Source organism: Paroedura picta, chromosome 12 (genome assembly GCF_049243985.1).
Source record: "Paroedura picta isolate Pp20150507F chromosome 12, Ppicta_v3.0, whole genome shotgun sequence".
Classification (NCBI taxonomy): domain Eukaryota; kingdom Metazoa; phylum Chordata; class Lepidosauria; order Squamata; family Gekkonidae; genus Paroedura; species Paroedura picta.
In genome coordinates this window covers 38903725-38921099 of record NC_135380.1, presented here as the reverse complement: position 1 = coordinate 38921099, position 17375 = coordinate 38903725, and the positions used below count along the sequence as shown (strand labels likewise).

Here is a 17375-nt window from a genome sequence, read left to right as displayed (position 1 = left end):
AAGAGCAGAATTCTTTTTCTCCTTAAAAAAACAAAAAACAAAAACCCTTTTTCTTTCCTCATGGCTCAGAGCTAGAAATCGCAGACACCAGGCAGATGGATTCTCCCCAACTACCATTTTGCAACCGCCCACACTGTGGTCCCATTGAGGGTCCTTCACAGTATTGTATGATCCCTTGGTATTGCGGTTGGGGAACCGTGGTTGAAGGGGTTCTTTTAAAACTCGCATATCAGGTGTATGGGATGAGCTAGGTCAATGGCACAAATTCCCGATCTAATAGACTGACTCACCAAGCCAGTGTAGAAGCACGACCCCCATTACGGCATACTTAGGTTGTTTCTGGCGCCTCCCCATGAAAGCGCTATGCCTCCCAAGCCTGACAGTCCTTCCTGACCCCCAAGGTACTGGGTGGGTGGTTTGGTGAATTCTGAATCATTTGCTCCTTTTGCCATGTGCCATTGTGACTTTTCGGGGGGGTTCAATTACACTGCTTGGGAGTAATTACACGGCTTGCTCTGCTGCGCAGAAAAGATCTCAAGCTGACAGACCGACTAACAAGGGCAGGCAATGTCTATAACCTCTCCAGCACCCATGGAATTGAAGAAAGTGTTCACTGATGCAGGGATGGAAGAGTCTGCCAAGGCCAGAAGCCAGGGCCTTCAGAGATGCTCCACGCATCCCTACGCTAGCTCCCCGTAGTCCTTGAATGCCGTAAAATAAATCTCTCCCTTTGTGTGCATGAACAAAAAGCCTGAATATAGAAATGTCCTTCAAGTCGCAGTTGTAAATATTGTACTTCTAACTCGGCTGGTGAATTTATGGCAATCACAGCAAAAATATGCTCAACTTTGCCATTATCTTCCTCTGCGTAGCTTCCCTTTACTTGTTTGGTGGTCTAAGTACTTAACAAATCTGACCCTGCTTAGCTTCTGAGATATTGAAAGTCTGGGCTAGCCCAGGCCAACCAGGTCAGGGCATTGCTAAATATAGTTTTGCATCATGTTAAAATGTCAAGCAAGGATGAGTGAGCATCCCTGTTGTCCTCAGTTTTCCTTTTGTAGGAATGAAGTTCTGTTTTGTTTGCAAAAAGTTTTATGGACTGGATCAAGTGTGGGATTGTTTTCATATACAAAGGATATTGTATTGGTGTATCTCAATGCATTATTTCTATAGCTATTGGTGATTGATTGATGTACAGATCATTATCCATGGTTCCTCTATATATTTGTGAAACAGCTGTGGGGGGGGGGGTGGAATGTGTCCGGGTTCCAAGTTGGAACAGGGCCAATCATGCTGCAGCCAGCAACACTACACCTGCCTGCCCCTACAGCTCCCACCCTCCCTCCCTGGATGCTAGCCATGTTACTCTCGGACGCGCCAGAAAGAGAGAGACACCCAGAGCCTTGCCAGACTGAACACAAGCCCTCGTTCCCTCCTATCAATCCTGCTATGAGGGAGGCAGAGAGAGAGACAGAGAGAGCTGCCCCAAGCTACTGACTAGCCCTGCTTCCCTCCTAAGAAGGGACCCTAATTACCTGCTATGGCTCCTGCTGCCATGGAGAGAGAGAGAGCCGCCCCTGCTGCGATGGAGGGAAAGAGAGACAGAGAGCTGTCCCAAACTGCACACCAGCCCTGCTTCCCTCCTACAAACTAGCCCTGATTACCTGCTATACCTCCTGATGTGAGGCACACAGAGAGACATGCAGCAAGAGGAAGAGGGAGAGAAAGAGACACAGAGAGAAATCTGCACCCCCCGGTGTCCCCTGGATCCTAGTGCCCATTGAATTCCTGGTTGCAATGGGCTTTCTTGCTAGTTCTATTATAAAATATTCAGGTGAGTGTCACTAGCTAGGTTGGTCTGAAACAACGGAACAAAGTTTTAATCCAGGGGCACATTGAAGACCAACAAAGTTTTATTCTGGGACTTAGCTTTGACATGCTTGCACACACCTTTCTATCTGAAGAAGTGTGCATGCACACTTTGTTCTGTAGTAAAACATGTTCAGAACTCACTTCCCCTGGAGAAAGGCCAGCTGGGAATGCTAGCCTCCAGGGGGACCTGAAGATCTCCTGGAATTTCAGCTTATTTCCAGACTACAGTGTTCAGTCCCCTTGGAGGAATGCCAGCTTGGAATGCCAGCCTCCAAGTGGGACCTAGAGAGTTCCTGGAATTTCATCTCATCTCAGACTACAGAGTTCAGTTCCCCTGGAGGAAATGGATATTGTGGAGTGTGGTCTCTATGACATTGTACCCCACTGAGGTCCCTGTCCTCCCCAGGCACCATCCCCAAATATCCTGGAGTTTCCTAGCTTGGATCTGGTAACCCTACCTCTCCATGCCCTGCTGGTGGCCAAAGGAGACCCTAAATCCAGCCACCATTGTGAAGGCCACCACGCATTCCAAGACAGTACACACATCAATTTGCTACAGATTTTTAAATTGTTCATAGAATCATAGAATCATAGAGTTGGAAGGGGCCATACAGGCCATCTAGTCCAACCCCCTGCTCTATGCAGGATCAGCCCAAAGCATCCTAAAGCATCCAAAAAAAGTGTGTATCCAACCTTTGCTTGAAGACTGCCAGTGAGGGGTAGTTCACCACCTCCTTAGGCAGCCTATTCCACTGCTGAACTACTCTGACTGTGAATTTTTCCCCCTGATATCTAGCCTATATCATTGTACTTGTAGTTTAAACCCATTACTATGTGTCCTCTCCTCTGCAGCCAGCAGAAGCAGCATCCGCCCTCCTCCAAGTGACAACCTTTCAAATACTTAAAGAGGGCTATCATGTCCCCTCTCAACCTACTTTTCTCCAGGCTGAACATTCCCAAGTCCCTCAACCTATCTTCACAGGGCTTAATCCCTTGGCCCCAGATCATCTTCGTCGCTCTCCTCTGTACCCTTTCAATTTTATCTATGTCCTTCTATGCCCTCCAGAACTGCAAATCACTCATGCAGTCATTTAGGGTGCTTAACTCTAGACAAGGAATTGAGATTCCATTTCTGAACCCATTGTTGAACCCATTGTTGGTAAAGGCCACCACAATGTCTTTGCTCAGAGACAACCTTGACGAAAGGAACCACAGCGCCCGAGCCAAGTGATGATGTAATTTCTCCCCCAGAACAATCTCTCCCGGCCCCTGAGAATCCAGTGTGGAGTTCTGAACAGTATCACGTAGCAAGTAATTGAATTCTTCACTCCTGTAAACATTGTTGGCTCACAGGGACCCCGTTGAAAGGTCAGAGAGATTTTCTGAAAACCCCCCTCTGTCCTGGCAGCATCCTCCCAAAATGAAATACCAGAAGAAGTCCCAAGGCAGAGGAAGACTTTCCAACACTGTGCAAGCTGGCATAGACCCAGCACCTATGACAATACAGATTGCTTTATTTACTGTAGAGGGAGGAAGCAGAGTCCGTCTCCCGAAGTTTCTGACAGAAAGCTGTGTTGTCTGCAAACATCTCGGACGGTGCCAATCTTCCCCTCTTAATATGGGGGCTGTGAAAGATCTCTCAGGGAAGACGGGAAATGATATCATGAAGAAGCAGCTGGGCTAGGTCCGATGACAAACCTGAGGAAAGCAATCCTGATTTGGATTAGGATTTTGGCTTGTGTTCATTACCTCGTGGGGTTTCTCGTGCTGTGGCGTAATGTCTCACACTAATTGCTGCTCTATATTTGGGTGACATTTGCATTGATTTCAGTCAGAGAGGCTGAGCACTCCAAAATGAACATGACTGACATTTGAACTTACCACAAGTGAATGGTTCATTTGCACGCAAGTCGAATGTTCCGCTAGACTGGCGATCCCCAACCTGTGGGCTGCGGACCACATGTGGTCCTTCGACTAATTGGAGGTGGGCCCCGAAGGACGCCTTCCCCCCCCTCGGCCCTTTACTTCATCCCCCCCCCCCAGCCCTTTACAACACACTTCATTGTTGTGGCGTGTCTGTATCTTATTTTGAAGGGATGTTTAAACATTACCATAGCGATCAGAGAGCATTAGGGCAGTGGTTGAGAGTAGAGGAGTAAACTACCCTCCCCCCCACCGGGCCTCAGTAAAAGGCGTTGAGTGGTCCCCGGTGATAAAAAGGTTGGGGACCACTGCGCTAGACCACGTGGTGATATCTTTGCTGTAAGTTTGGATCCAACGCCTGTAGGCAAACAAAGGGGTGATGATGAAAGAATTCCCACCCATCTTTCCCCACTTCTGTCGTCCAGATGCAGTTGGGGAGGGGGAGGGCAATTTCCGAAGAATATTTCACGTAAGGGACAACATTTCCTTTTGTTGGCAGGATGTAAATATGCAAAGGAGGTTAGCAGCACTGGCTGCTTAAAGAATAAAGATATTTATTTAGAAGAGAAACAATTATGCAAAGAATAGGGGGAGAGAGACCTAACAGAGACCCAGCTTGGTGTAGTGATTAAGAATGGAAGCCTCTAATTTGGAGAACTGGATTTGAATCCCCACTGCTTCTTCACATGCAGCCAGGTGGGTGACCTTCAGCCAGGGTGCACAGAGCTCTCTCAGCCTCACCTTCCTCACAAGGGAGAGGAAAAGGAAGGTGATTGTAAGCTGCTTTGAGAGTCCTTCAAATAGTAAAAAGTGGGGCACAAAAACTCAACTTCTTCTATCTCATTGAAGTACCCACTACCCAAATCCCGACTTCCTTTGAGACTCCTTTGGGTAGTTGGGTATAAAAACCAATTTTTCTTCTAACTGTTCTGGAGGACGAGTGTCCAAAAAGTGGAAGCCTCCAACTGGGCCAATCAGGACACAAATAAATTGAAAAAAAACAGGATGTTCATAATCTAACTATGCTAACTGCACATGTCCTTTTGATGCCCCCTGTAGGGCATTCTTCATATTCTGTTGAATCATGCACACTACAGATCTTGCAGATTCCAACACCCTTTTGTACCCCAAAAATGTTTGCCCACAAAACTTCACCTCAGCTTTTACAAATGTCTCCTTTGATTTACCCATTTTCATCCCAGGTGGATGCAATATTGATGGGCAGGGGGAACAGGAAATACCAGTGCCTGACACTTCCCGTACCTCCCTGCCTCTTTTCCCCCAAGGAAGCCCGCAAGCTGTTCTTGCATCAAGCAACTGGGCATACTGACCCTTTCTTCTTGGAGAACTCCAGATAAAAGAGGCAGACTAACCCTCCAGCGAAGGGCATTCCTCATCTTTGAAGGCCTTGCCTACAGTCCTGCAGCTCACCGTGTACCCGGAGATAATTAGGGCAACTTATTTAAAACTTACGACCTAATTAGTGGTTTTAATGGTCATTAATTACACAAAGAGCAACAGAGCCGTTACAGCTTCCAGGCAGCCACCTTCCAAGGCAAGGTTCAGGTATTTTCCTGGGCTTGCAAAGGAGAGCGGCTCACTCGCTTCAAGTCTAATTAAACCAAATTGTCCCCAGTAATTATAAGCAATGTGATTTTATTTATCCGGTTTAATTACTGGGGCCTTTACACAGTCTTTGACCTGGCACAGTGGCAAAGAGGACAGAGGGGAGATTAAAACCCCATCTATCAGGGCGGGAGCGTTGTAGAATTATGGCCTTCAGTGCCAAGAGGTGACAGGAGCCAGCGTGTGGAATGAAAGGGAAAGAACATTTGAAGAGCAGAAGGATGGATTTACCTGCTTGGTGGGAACAGAATATGTACCCAGAAAGGCTGCCTCCAAAAAATTACTCTCAATAATTGTGTTCAGTTTGACCTATTATGTAGAGCCAGTATGGTATAGTGCTTAAGAGGGGTGGATTGTAATCTGGAGAGCCAGGTTTGATTCCCCCACTCCACATGCAGCCAGCTGGGTGTCCTTAGGCTAGGCCCGGTTCTCTTAGAACTGTTTTTGTAGAGCTGTTCTCTTAGTGCTCTCTCAGCTCCACTTACCTCACAGGGTGCCTGATGTAGGGAAGGTAAGGGAAAGATTTTGTAAGCCACTTTGGAATTCCTTTGGGTAGGGCCACTCTGGGCAGGCCAGCTGAGGCCTCCCCACACACCACCCCCAAAAGACCTGCCAAGGCCTCCAAAGGCCTCTGAGGGGCTTTTGGAGGCAGGGTGGAAGGGGTGGTGGGGACTCCGCTCCCCCCCTGCTGCCCGCAAAAGGCCTGCTGATGCAACCGCAGGCCTTGGTGGGCCTTTTCGGGGTGGGGGAGGAAGCGCTGGCCGGGATTACATTCCTCCCCATTGCTGCCCCAGGCAGCCCTCCCAAGGCCTGGCAAAACTGCAGCCAGAGCTTTTGAGATGGCAGGACCGCTGGCAGGGGTCCCCTCCCACTTCCCTCCACCCTATGCCCACCCCCACTCCCCCTCCCTCTTAGCTCCAGCTGCCTCCCTACTTTTCTGGGGGCTGTCACTTCGTCCATATGGAAGAAGTTGGAGGGGGATGTGGCAAGCGGCTGGACCTTCCTCCTGGCCATTCATTGGACGGATGGCCAGTCAGGGATGGGACATCCAGGACAGCCTCCCTGATAGGGGACAATGACGAGATGAGGCTTTGGCCTCCATGACCTGCTTGGAGACCTTCTAAGGACATCTGTTGACTGCTGATGGAAACAGAAGTACAAAGTAGACCATTACCAACAAGTCTGCTCTTAAATTCTGTGAGCAAATTCAATTGCTGTGAGGACCACGTTGAAGAACATTGTGGATTCCATTTTAAAGGACCTTCTGGCAGTTATCAAAATCCTTCTATTAACTTTCCTTCCCTTCTTCATTGTCTTTCTATCACCCTCAGGGATCGAGCCTTACAAAGCTTTGAATCTGGCCATCTCTGAAGAGATCGTCTTCCTTCAGCCTTTAGCCATAAGGTTTCCTCCAGTGGCTCCTTCTCAGCAACCCAGGTCTGTGTCATTCTAGAGCAGGAGTAGTCAAACTGCGGCCCTCAAGATATCCATGGACTACAATGGGAAATGGGAAAAACCTCCCTATCTGGCTTGGTCAAGCCAATTCCTACTCCTGCTTTAAGTATCACCCAGCCCCAGGTTATCCATTAAGCATAATAAATCCCAGTTTAGGGCATCAGGGGAAGGGGAGGGGATTTTGTGCTGATCTGGCCTACATTCTGCACAGCCTGGATAATGCACTTTCAATGCAGTTTAGAAGTAGGTCTTGCTGTATCGCACAAGACAAATCGAGCTGAAAAAGCACGTTGAAAGTGCCTTCTTCAATGTGTGCAGAATGAGAAGTGTTAAATAGACCAAAAAACATTTCAAGTGCGTATTTCATGTAGTCATGGAATCTGGCCTGATGGGTGGCCTGGAAGAAAATTGAATTTTTAATCTCTCATTTCACTTTCAGCACTTATTGAGTCTTAATGTCTTGCTGGTTAAGCAGTGGAAGGGACGAGGGGCGCCAGGGTTCGGGCTGTGCTTGGGGCATCCATTGGCTTTCATCTGGCCTTAGTCTCACTTCTTAGCAAAGTTACCTCAATCCAACTTGGCAGGACAAGGCTTAAAGCGAAGAGTTTCCTCCCTGTGAGACTTCTTGGGGGGAAGGCAGGTTAGAAGTACCACAAATGAATAGAATAGGAGAATAGGAGGCTGGCAGAAAGCAGCCAAGCACCCCTCCTTCATGCCTTTATCTGCAGTCCTCTCTTCAAGGATCATATTAAATTATTGAGATTTTTAGTCTTGGGAGCTAATTTTGGATGAAAGGTGGATAGAATACAATAAACAAAACTAGGTCTCCAGGAGACTTCAGGCATGCTGATTTCTCTGAACGAGTGAATAATGCATCAGAAATGATGACTTATTCATGTGTTTATTTAGATTTGTATTTATTTCAATATTTATATTCTGCTTTTCTCCCCAATGAGGAGTCCAAGTGGCTTTTGGCATCTCTCTCCTTTCCTGCATTTTATCCCCACCACAACCCGCATGTGAGGTAGGTTTAGTGTTGTGGCCCAAGGTCACCCAGCAAGCTTTTGTGGCAGAGTGGGGGGACTGAACTGGATCTCACATATCCTAGTCAGACACTCTACATGGGGGAGGAGGGAGAACGCTAGGCTAAAATGGCATCTCATAGTGTTGTGATGCCACTTCTAGCTCTGTAACCAAAAGTAAGGATGGGCATAAATTGGGAAAATGTGCCTTCGTTTGGTCCATGGCTTGTGACAAACATGGCTCATGAACTATAAACAGTCATTAACTTTTAGCAGCTGATTGAGCTCGTTCAGTTTGTGAAGTTCTTGACATGGTAGAAAGGCTCCCTGGTGTGCTAGAGGTACCATATACACACAGGATCTCTGTCTATCTCTCCTCTACCTGCCCTCTAGTGCTTTCTGACAACCTGCAATTCCCATAGATAGCACTTTTCTGGGGTCTTCTTTGGAGGGCCATATCCAATCCTCATCAAACTTGCAGGGCAGGTAGAGGAGGGTCAGCTGGACATTCTCTGTGAGCCTGGTGTATCTAGCTTGCACAGGATTTGTTCTATATTCTCCTAAACCTTCTGAACCTGCACCTGTCAAAATCACCACCTGTCACTGTGAGATGCAGGTTTGGCAGGTTCTGAGGTTTATGGAACAGATCCTGTGCAAGCTAGAGATATCAAAATCACAGGGGACTTCCCCTGGATGCTCCTCCAAATTCTGCCCCCTGTTGCTTAAAAGGTGAATAACCATTTAGACTGTATGAATACATATATGGAAATATATCCATCCACAAACTGGCACAAGCCACCACAAACAGCTGGAAAGCTTGTGCCGGTTGACCTGTCAAGATTTTTTTTACTTTGCAAACCACAATCTGGTCAAAATTCATCACACACTTCAGCTTGTGAGACAGTTCTTGCCCATCTCTAACTGAAAAGGGTGCAAACTGCATCACATGAAACTTTAGGCATCACTCAAAATGGTTATGCAGCTGGAAGTGCCATCACAGCATTGCAAGATGCTAGGGTTCATCCCTGCCCTCCCATTTCCAGGGATACCATAGGGCAGGGGTAGTCAAACTGTGGCCCTCCAGATATCCATGGACTACAGTTCCCATGAGTCCCTGCCAGTGTTTGCTGACAGGGCTCATGGGAATTGTAGTCCATGGACATCTTGAGGGCCACAGTTTGACTACCCCTGCCATTGGGTCTGTCTACCCTAGTCTGTATCAGCACGCCTGCTAGGAAATAACACTGCCAATACACATTGAAATACAATCAGTCAATCTGTTCAAGAGCCATGAAGTGCAGAATTGTCTAAGCCAGGGGTAGTCAAACTGCGGCCCTCCAGATGTCCATGGACTACAATTCCCAGGAGTCCCCTGCCAGCATTTGCTGAGTGGTAATGGCTGTCCAGCGAATCCTTCCCTTCAGAGATCCATGAACTGTAGATGCCAGGGAATGAACCTGGCACTTTCTGCAACCAAAGTCTGTACCTCTGAGTTATGACTCACAATTTATGAAGTTGACTTATAGTTAGTTGGACCACCGGTTTACCCACCGTCCATCAGATTGTCTGTTTTGATGGGAACAGCTCTGCAAGGCTCTACTGTGGCTTTTCCCCTGATGAGTCTGTTGAGTGGGAAGTCAATGGGCAGTGAGATACTGAGCAATAGCCATGCACTCATGCACTGACCTTAGAAGAACATCTTCAGCACCAGTACTTTTATTTTGCTTTGATCTCTTGATGCTCCCAGAGCTGCCTGCATCACAGCTGAATTTCCCTTGCAAAAACTCTCTAGTCTAAGGGACAATACATCAGTCTTCTGCCATTTAACTCTGCCCTTGCTGTCACTTGTTGCATTTTGCAGACAGGCCAGCTTCCATTGATCAGTTCTTCATCCATATGCTGCTTACACTTTATCGTCGACGCATTTCCATGAGTAACTGACTGACTGACTGAATGCAAGACAGTCTACGAAAGCATCATGGTGAATATTAAGCCCCCCTGATCATTCATCAGTGTCATATCTCAGGATTCAAAACATCTCCAGAAGAAGCGTAAGAAACAGTGACCTGTTGCTTTCATCCTGTGAGAAGGAGATGAGTTTTCATTAGGTTATGTCCACTGAGAACTCTGATGCTTCCCATTAAGACAAGACACCTGATGTGACGGCAGAGTCTGTGCCCATTTTTCTCCAGCCATTGTTCCTCTGGTGTCCCAACAATGTCCTTCTGGCCACTGTTTCCCCATCCATGGTTTTTCTGGCCACCATCTCCTCACTACTGTTTCTCAGATACTATCTCATTATCTCTCTGTTTACAGGCTAACTCTTAATACACAGTCAAGTTCTCCAACTCCCTCAATTTTATCAATTTGTTTACAGGTTGGGAAGAAAGTTGATACTTGGTCTAGACAGAGCTGTTGAAGTTCCTAAAGGCCTGCAAGATGGCAGTCTTCCACCAGTCCTATGGTTGAGGTCATGGTGGACAGAGAATATAAAGGTCTCCCTCCCCCTGTTAGCTCCCTACCCTATGGCCAGTTATTCTGGTATGAGATAGAAAAGCAGTAGACTAAAACTACCAAACCACAACCACACAACCCGGAAGACTAGCAAGAGCCAATTTTTTTTTCATGTATGCCCTTTAGGTAGCTGGAATTTTGTCAATTGGCTTCTACACAGTATCTCAAAAGACCCTCAAATGCATGTAGAGGATATGTTTAGAGGATCCTGATGAACAGAGATGGGTTGTACTGTTGTGAACAAGTTTCAGATAGCTGGTACATTCAGGATGAGTTTTGTAGTCAAACATCTTTGTTATGCATGACATCGTGCAATGAAAAAGGTGTGTGTGGGGGGAGAGACAGGTCCCTGCCCTCTGGTACTTTCTGTCTACAGTTTGACATAAAGGAGACAACAAAGGCAAGAGCGAGATGGGTGCAGGAATGACCAGGAGAGGAGTATGCATTCATGACAGCCATATGGGATGAGGTTTAGTTTCAGTTTGAACAGATAAGTAAGAAGCTATGCTGAAGGTTCCATCAAAAAGCATGAATTTGGGATGGGGTTTTAAGGAAGTGAGAGGGGCAGCACACAGGAATTGGGGGAGGCAGCTCCAGGCATAAGGTGCTATAAGGAGGAACCATGGCTCAGTGGTAGAGCATCTGCTTGGGAAGCAGAAGGTTCTGGGTTCGATCCTCAGCATCTCCAGCTAAAAGGATCAGGTGGTCTACATGAGACCCCAAAGAGTCATACCAGTGCATACCTTGATGGACCAATGGTCTGATTCAGTATAAGGCAAATTCATATGTATTCATGAGCAGAGATGGTCTCCCATTGCCTTCCTCTGCATAGCAAGCAGCAAGTATTTATTTACTACATGCCCACCTTGTGTTTCTCATGAGCCAGGACTCAAAGCCTGTGACATCATTCTCCTCCATTTTATCCTCACAACAGTCCTGTGAGGTAGGTTAGGATGAGAGTATGTGGCTGGCCCAAGATCTCTCTGCAATCTTCCATGGCAGAGCAGGGATTCAAACTTGGGTCTCCCAAATCTTGGTATGGCACCATGCTTGCTGTGAGAAAGTAGGAGATCTTTGGATGGCTGAGGTCGGTGGAGGAGAAGGTTATGAAAGCCAAGAGAGAAGGTCCTAGATACGCTACTTCCAGTCCCTTTATGTGATACTCTAGTGAGAGGGGGGAAACCCACTGAGACTCTTCCAGCACTCTCAGCACAACAGAGAAGAGGGGAAAGAATGGGAAGCTTTCATTTTTGGTAGCCCAGTACAAGAGAATTGTAGATTCAGGTGGGTAGCTATGTTGATCTGGAGCAGCAGAGCAAAGTTTGAGACCAATAGCATTTTTTTGACCAGCGGAGTTTGATTCAAGATATAAGCTTTTGTGTGTAAGCACACTTCTTCACATATAATGAAATTGAGTTTCCTCAACCATACATATAGGTGGAGAGAGGGGGTTGTTAATCGCCAGAAAGGTTTAGCTTCAGTTCAGATGCAGAATTAACTGGGTAACCATAGCTGGGATAGAACTGAGGCAGTAAACAGGATCTTGTGAATGGCTGTGAATCAGCATACAAATACAGCAGTTTGGGTTCAGTAATAGCCCCAAGGTCAACAAGTTCAACTCTGGGTGGAAACAGGATGATGATGATGATGTCATCCGTTCAATCCTGTCCGACCCTCAGCAATTCTATAGGAAAGTCTTTGTCATACATCCCTTTCTTTCACTGTTTCTTTAAATTGGTTCATGGTCATCCCTGTAGCGGCTTTGATCGTGTCGAACTAGCGGATCCTTTAGCGACCATATTTCTTTTTGCCGCTGACCATGCCAAGCATTAATGATTTTTCTAGTGAGTCCAAAGTAAGTGAACTTCGGCCGTAATATCTTCCATTCTAATGACATAGTTGGTTTGCTCCTCTCTAAAACTGAGAGTCAAATCTGAGCAGCTGTCCACTTCTTCAGTTACATTGAAATAAAAGTAACATACAGGAACAAAAATGTATGTCACCCTATGTTTAAAAAAAGAAGAAAAAAAAAAGAATTCCACTTCTAGGTGGAGATTTTCACCTGTGGATCACACTATCTTAAATTCAGCCCAGAAAGCCTGAGATTGCATTACCTCCTCCCAACCTTATCAACAGACTGGAAGATTTCTGCAGTTGGCCTCCCTCTCTTGGGCTATGAATCACAACCTCCCTTGGCGGTCACCATCTGGGGGTGGGGGTTATTTCCGTCACTGTTGGCCCGCTTTGCAGCCTTTCTCACATCTGAGGCTGGCTGTAAATCTGAACTGCCTTTGTTGGGAGAGAGGCCATCTCACCCACCTTCTGGAGAGTGATGGAGAGGCCTTCGTCTCCTTAAGACTAGCTGCCAGTCCTCCCGTGTTATGGGGAGATGGCTCAGAACTGAGTCAATGCCGTTTTTATGGTTCAGCACCACAAAGCAATTAACGGCCAGTGAGTGAGCTTTCCGAACCTTTACTAAAAACCATGGCTGTTTATCAATGTGTCAAGCTGTTGGCAGATTCAAGAAATCTAAATTTAACAGGTGACTGGTTTTGCTATGCCTGACTGCAGCCAATGGATCTTCCGGATATAGAGTCCCAGCCGGACGATCAGAGCCAATGGAACAAGCTGTTGAGGAGAAAGGGAATGGATGAGGGTTAGCTGGGAGAGTCCATCGCAGGCTTTAAAAAAGAGAGAGAAAGAAATCATCGCAGATGCTTAATGGCTTTCGCAATTGATTTCAGCAGCCGCATTTTTCGATTACAGGTTCCAGTTCTGCCACCGGGCAGAAAAACGGCCATCATGAAGGAATAAGAAATAAACACGAGATCAGTTTCACATTTGCCCCCAAGACCTAAAGCAACATTCCTCAAACTTTAGTGACTCCTTCTCAAATTGCCTTCCAAGCCCCTGAACCTTCGGCAACCATCTTTTCTTTCCCAGTGGGCAAATCACACTTTACATTAGCCCATGCTTGACATAGGTAGCCTGCGGCTGAGTCTTTAAAAACAGGTTGACTAATCCAATTGGGCTTTCAAAGAAAGAAGAAACTCAGCAGAAGGTGAGTTTTCTCTTAAGTGATCACATGGTTTTAATGTTCTCCCTCCCAAAAATAAAGGCCCTGTACATAGAAAGTGAAGATAGAAGAAGGAAGGAGAAGAAAAGTTGGTTTTTATACCCCACTTTTCACTGCCCAAAGGAGTTTCAAAGTGGCTTACAACTGCCTTCCCTTCTCTCCCCACAACAGACACCCTATGATGTAGGTGAGGCTGAGAGAGCTCTGGAAGAACTGTGACTACCCCAGGGTCACCCAGCTGGCTCCATGTGGAGGAATGGGAGATCAAACCCAGCTCTCCAGATTAGATTAGAGGCCGCCACTATTAACCACTACACCAAGCTGGCTATTTCTAAGAAGGACGGATTGGAACATTTCATGGTGATATGACAATTTTCTGTGTACCAGGGGGCTGGGTCTAGCCTAGCTTTCTGCCTGGCGTCCTAATTTTCTACCCGCAGTGCTAATTGCACATAGCTAGAGCTCTCTAAAACAACAACAACAGAATTTTAAAACAAATCACGATAATGCATTGATTCTACTTTGGAAGCCAAAGCTGGTCATTTGGAAATTGAAATCCCTGGGAATGATTTCTTGGAGGCAATTAGGGATGCATCCTGAGCCTCCTTCATTCTCCTTCCCTCCAACTGCCCAAAGTTATCACCCATCACCTACTGACATATATATATATATATATATATATATATATATATATATATATATATATATATATATATATATATATATATATATATATATATATATATATATATATATATATATATATATATATAAACATTCCCTCCAACAAACTATCCTCCTCTCGCCCTGCTCAGCAGCCTCCCCCGGTGCCTCAAGGAAGACTTCCATGGGGAGACAGCTGACCCGGCTGACCCAGGGACGGCCCTCCTGGCTCTGGCCTAAACCCAATTCCTGGTGGAAGAGCTCTGTCTTGCAGGCCCTGTGGAACTAAGAGAGCTGCGGAACCATCAAGTCCAACCCCAGCTTGAGTCATTTTGCAGGGAGGCTTTTATTTTCTCAGAGATGGTAACGATATAGAAGGGTGACATCTGAAACAGAGAGGAGGACAGAATATACATGGACAGGGGGAGAAGGGTGCCCATCCTCATCACAAACCTACCCATATTTGGAAGACATTAGGAAACCTTTGTCCAATCACAATTGGTCAATTGCTGCAGTCCAATCCAACGATTAGTATTACCCCTTGTTACCCAAATTGCTGGACACGTGTCCTAAAACACGTATCTTTGAGCTTGTGGGGAATATTAGCTCAAATGCTGCGAGAGGGGGGTAACTTAGCGTTATCGGATCGTTACCTTTGTATACGAGGGTTATTCCACCTGTAGGAACTCAAGGCAAACACAGATTTAAATGGTAAAATGTTAATATAAGCTTTTATTGAAAGGAAAATAACAAAAGTACACACAAATAGCTAACACACACATACAAGCAGTCATATAGAGAAGGGGGAGGAAGAGTGGAAGGCTTGATAGTTACCTGTCCGAGGAGTGGTGGGTCAGAGGAAGGAGCACGAACCAGCGTGGGAGGTCCCGGGTTGGAAGACACTCAGAGTGGCTGTGTGAAGCCACAGTTTTTATAGGATTTTGGGAAGGGGGCTATGTGACAAGGCTCAGGTAAGCATGTGCTGGAAGTTTCCAGGGTCTCCAGAGATTAGGACAATACCTGGCCAAGTGGGGGGGGGGTGATGGCCGTAAATGGATTTGGATAAAGGTATTAATGGCTCTGAGGAAGAGAGCCATCAGGTCTAGCTGGCAGGGTGTGGGGAGGAAATATCCCCTGGCAGAGGGGCCAAGTGTGAAAAATGTTGCAAGACAAAGGATTTTCCTAGGAGCCCTTAGGCAAACAGGAGGAAGCCAGTCCACTCACTTAGAAATACAATGGGGGGGGGGGTCGAGAGTAGGGCATGGAGGCACCTGGATTTCGAAACCTGAGGCAGAGAGCAAGATTTCTAAGATGGAGTCTGGCCTGGCTTGGCTGACCCTAGCAGTGTCATGGCTTTAGCTTAAGCCTAGACTATTGTGGGGTGCCATTGGTTATAGAAGACAGTGTGCCAAGGCATAAGGCAGGGATCCTGCCATGCATAACATTCCCCCCCTTCTGTAGTGAATTATATGTCCAATTTATTCACTACAGACCAATGTATAATGCGTTAGTGGCGGCAAAGATTGAAATTCAGACTAGAAATTCAGAGAGAAAAGCGGGGCCATCTTCTGCCACTACAAAAACTACAAAAACTTAAGCCAAATTAAAAACAAAACACATTTAGGAGGGGTTTGGGTGACTTAAGGGAAGCTGTGAAGTTGCTGTTCCTCTTTACCACAACCACTCAAAACTAAATGTAACATACATGAACTATGAACTAGCTAAGCGTGAGGTCTCCACCATATGAATAAAGCAATGAACCAATGCAAACTAATACGTTGAGCAAGACAATCTAGCAAACAATAGACAAAAAGCAAATGTAGTGAAAACCAAATTCTATGCAGGCAGGAAACTGTGGGCAGTGCTTGAGCAATATTTTAGAATGCGAGCACTAGGCAATCCTAAAAATGCTGGCAATGAATATCAAGCAATTACTATGAAGCAGGCAGAAAGTGGTAGAAACTAAAGAGTTAGACAATGAACTAAGCAATGGCTTCTAATAAGCAATGCAATAAGAACAAGATAAAGCTAAGCAATTTAGCAGAACTTATATACATAAACTAGCAAACTATTTAAAACTGATGATACAGGCACAATGTAATAGACAGTGAGTTGAAATACAGGGCACAATACAATTTGGAATACAGACAATACAGTTTGAAAAACTTCCTCCCCCCCTTGTCCCATTGGTAAAGGTGGGAGTGAAGCGGAAGATTCCTTGAATAGGATTGATGAAGATGAACAACTGGTTCAGCAGTTGAAGATGTTGATATATATATATGCATATATATATATAAGACATTGCTGGGTGATGTTTGCAAACACGTAGAATGGTGAAGGGGGTCCTCCATGGGGGTAAAAAGCAACTTTGGCGAGGATCCATTTTATGAGAGAGCCACTGGCAAGAGGTTGTGGCAACAAGCAAATAGCTGGAGATGTGTTCAGCATACCAGTTTATCTTTCTTCCCCCCCCTCGTGACTGAAATGGCAGGGGAAGAGGCGGTGAAGGCACTAATCCAGGGCGTCAGAGGGTATGCAGGGTCAGAGATTGCACATAGAAGAAGCAGCAGGCAGGCTGGGCAGTGAGGCTTCATAGACCAGGAGCTGGGGTAAACAGCAAGCATCAGTAGTTCACCAGCAAGTAGGCTGGGGCAGAAAGCGCAGAACAGCAGGTCACGACCACAGGACACATCCATAGCAAACGCAGGCAGAGGATTGCTGTCATCTTTGACCAGGTCAGGTCTGGAGGTTGGCGAGCAGGAACAGCATGCAGGCAGGACCATCAGGAATTGGTTGTGATGCACAAGCCTGGAGCCTCCTTAGGGCAGACTTGGCAGACGTGGGTTGCAAGAATATTTGAGCGGCCCAGGGCATCAACAGCACAGTGGAGCTGAAGAGCTCAAGGGGGAGACACCCAATTGAGAGAGGGACAAAGATTGACAAAAGTTCACTGGAGAAGTGTGTGCAGCTGCAAAGAGTGATGCTGCAAAGTCTGTTGAGGCTGGGCTCAAGTAGGCACCCAGCCTGATGGATATACAGATTAGGAAAATACTCATAAATTTAGAGTTTTGAAGACAATGAACTCAAATGAAAGATTGGAGCAGAGGTGTGCCCCCATAAGTGACTGTCAAAAAGATCCACTGTGGTGGTTGCCCACCATGACCTTACAGAGACTGAAAATAGAATTTAAGAGGAGCTAGATGCCATCTCCAGGGAGGGAGAGG

At 46.3% G+C, this 17375-nt stretch overlaps 1 non-coding gene across 1 annotated transcript; it reads left to right on the top strand.

The window, feature by feature from the left end:
- Positions 1-11028: 11028 nt before the first annotated feature.
- On the top strand, positions 11029-11100 carry TRNAP-GGG (transfer RNA proline (anticodon GGG)). The gene has a single exon. It is a non-coding gene; the product is annotated as a tRNA-Pro (tRNA).
- Positions 11101-17375: the final 6275 nt, after the last annotated feature.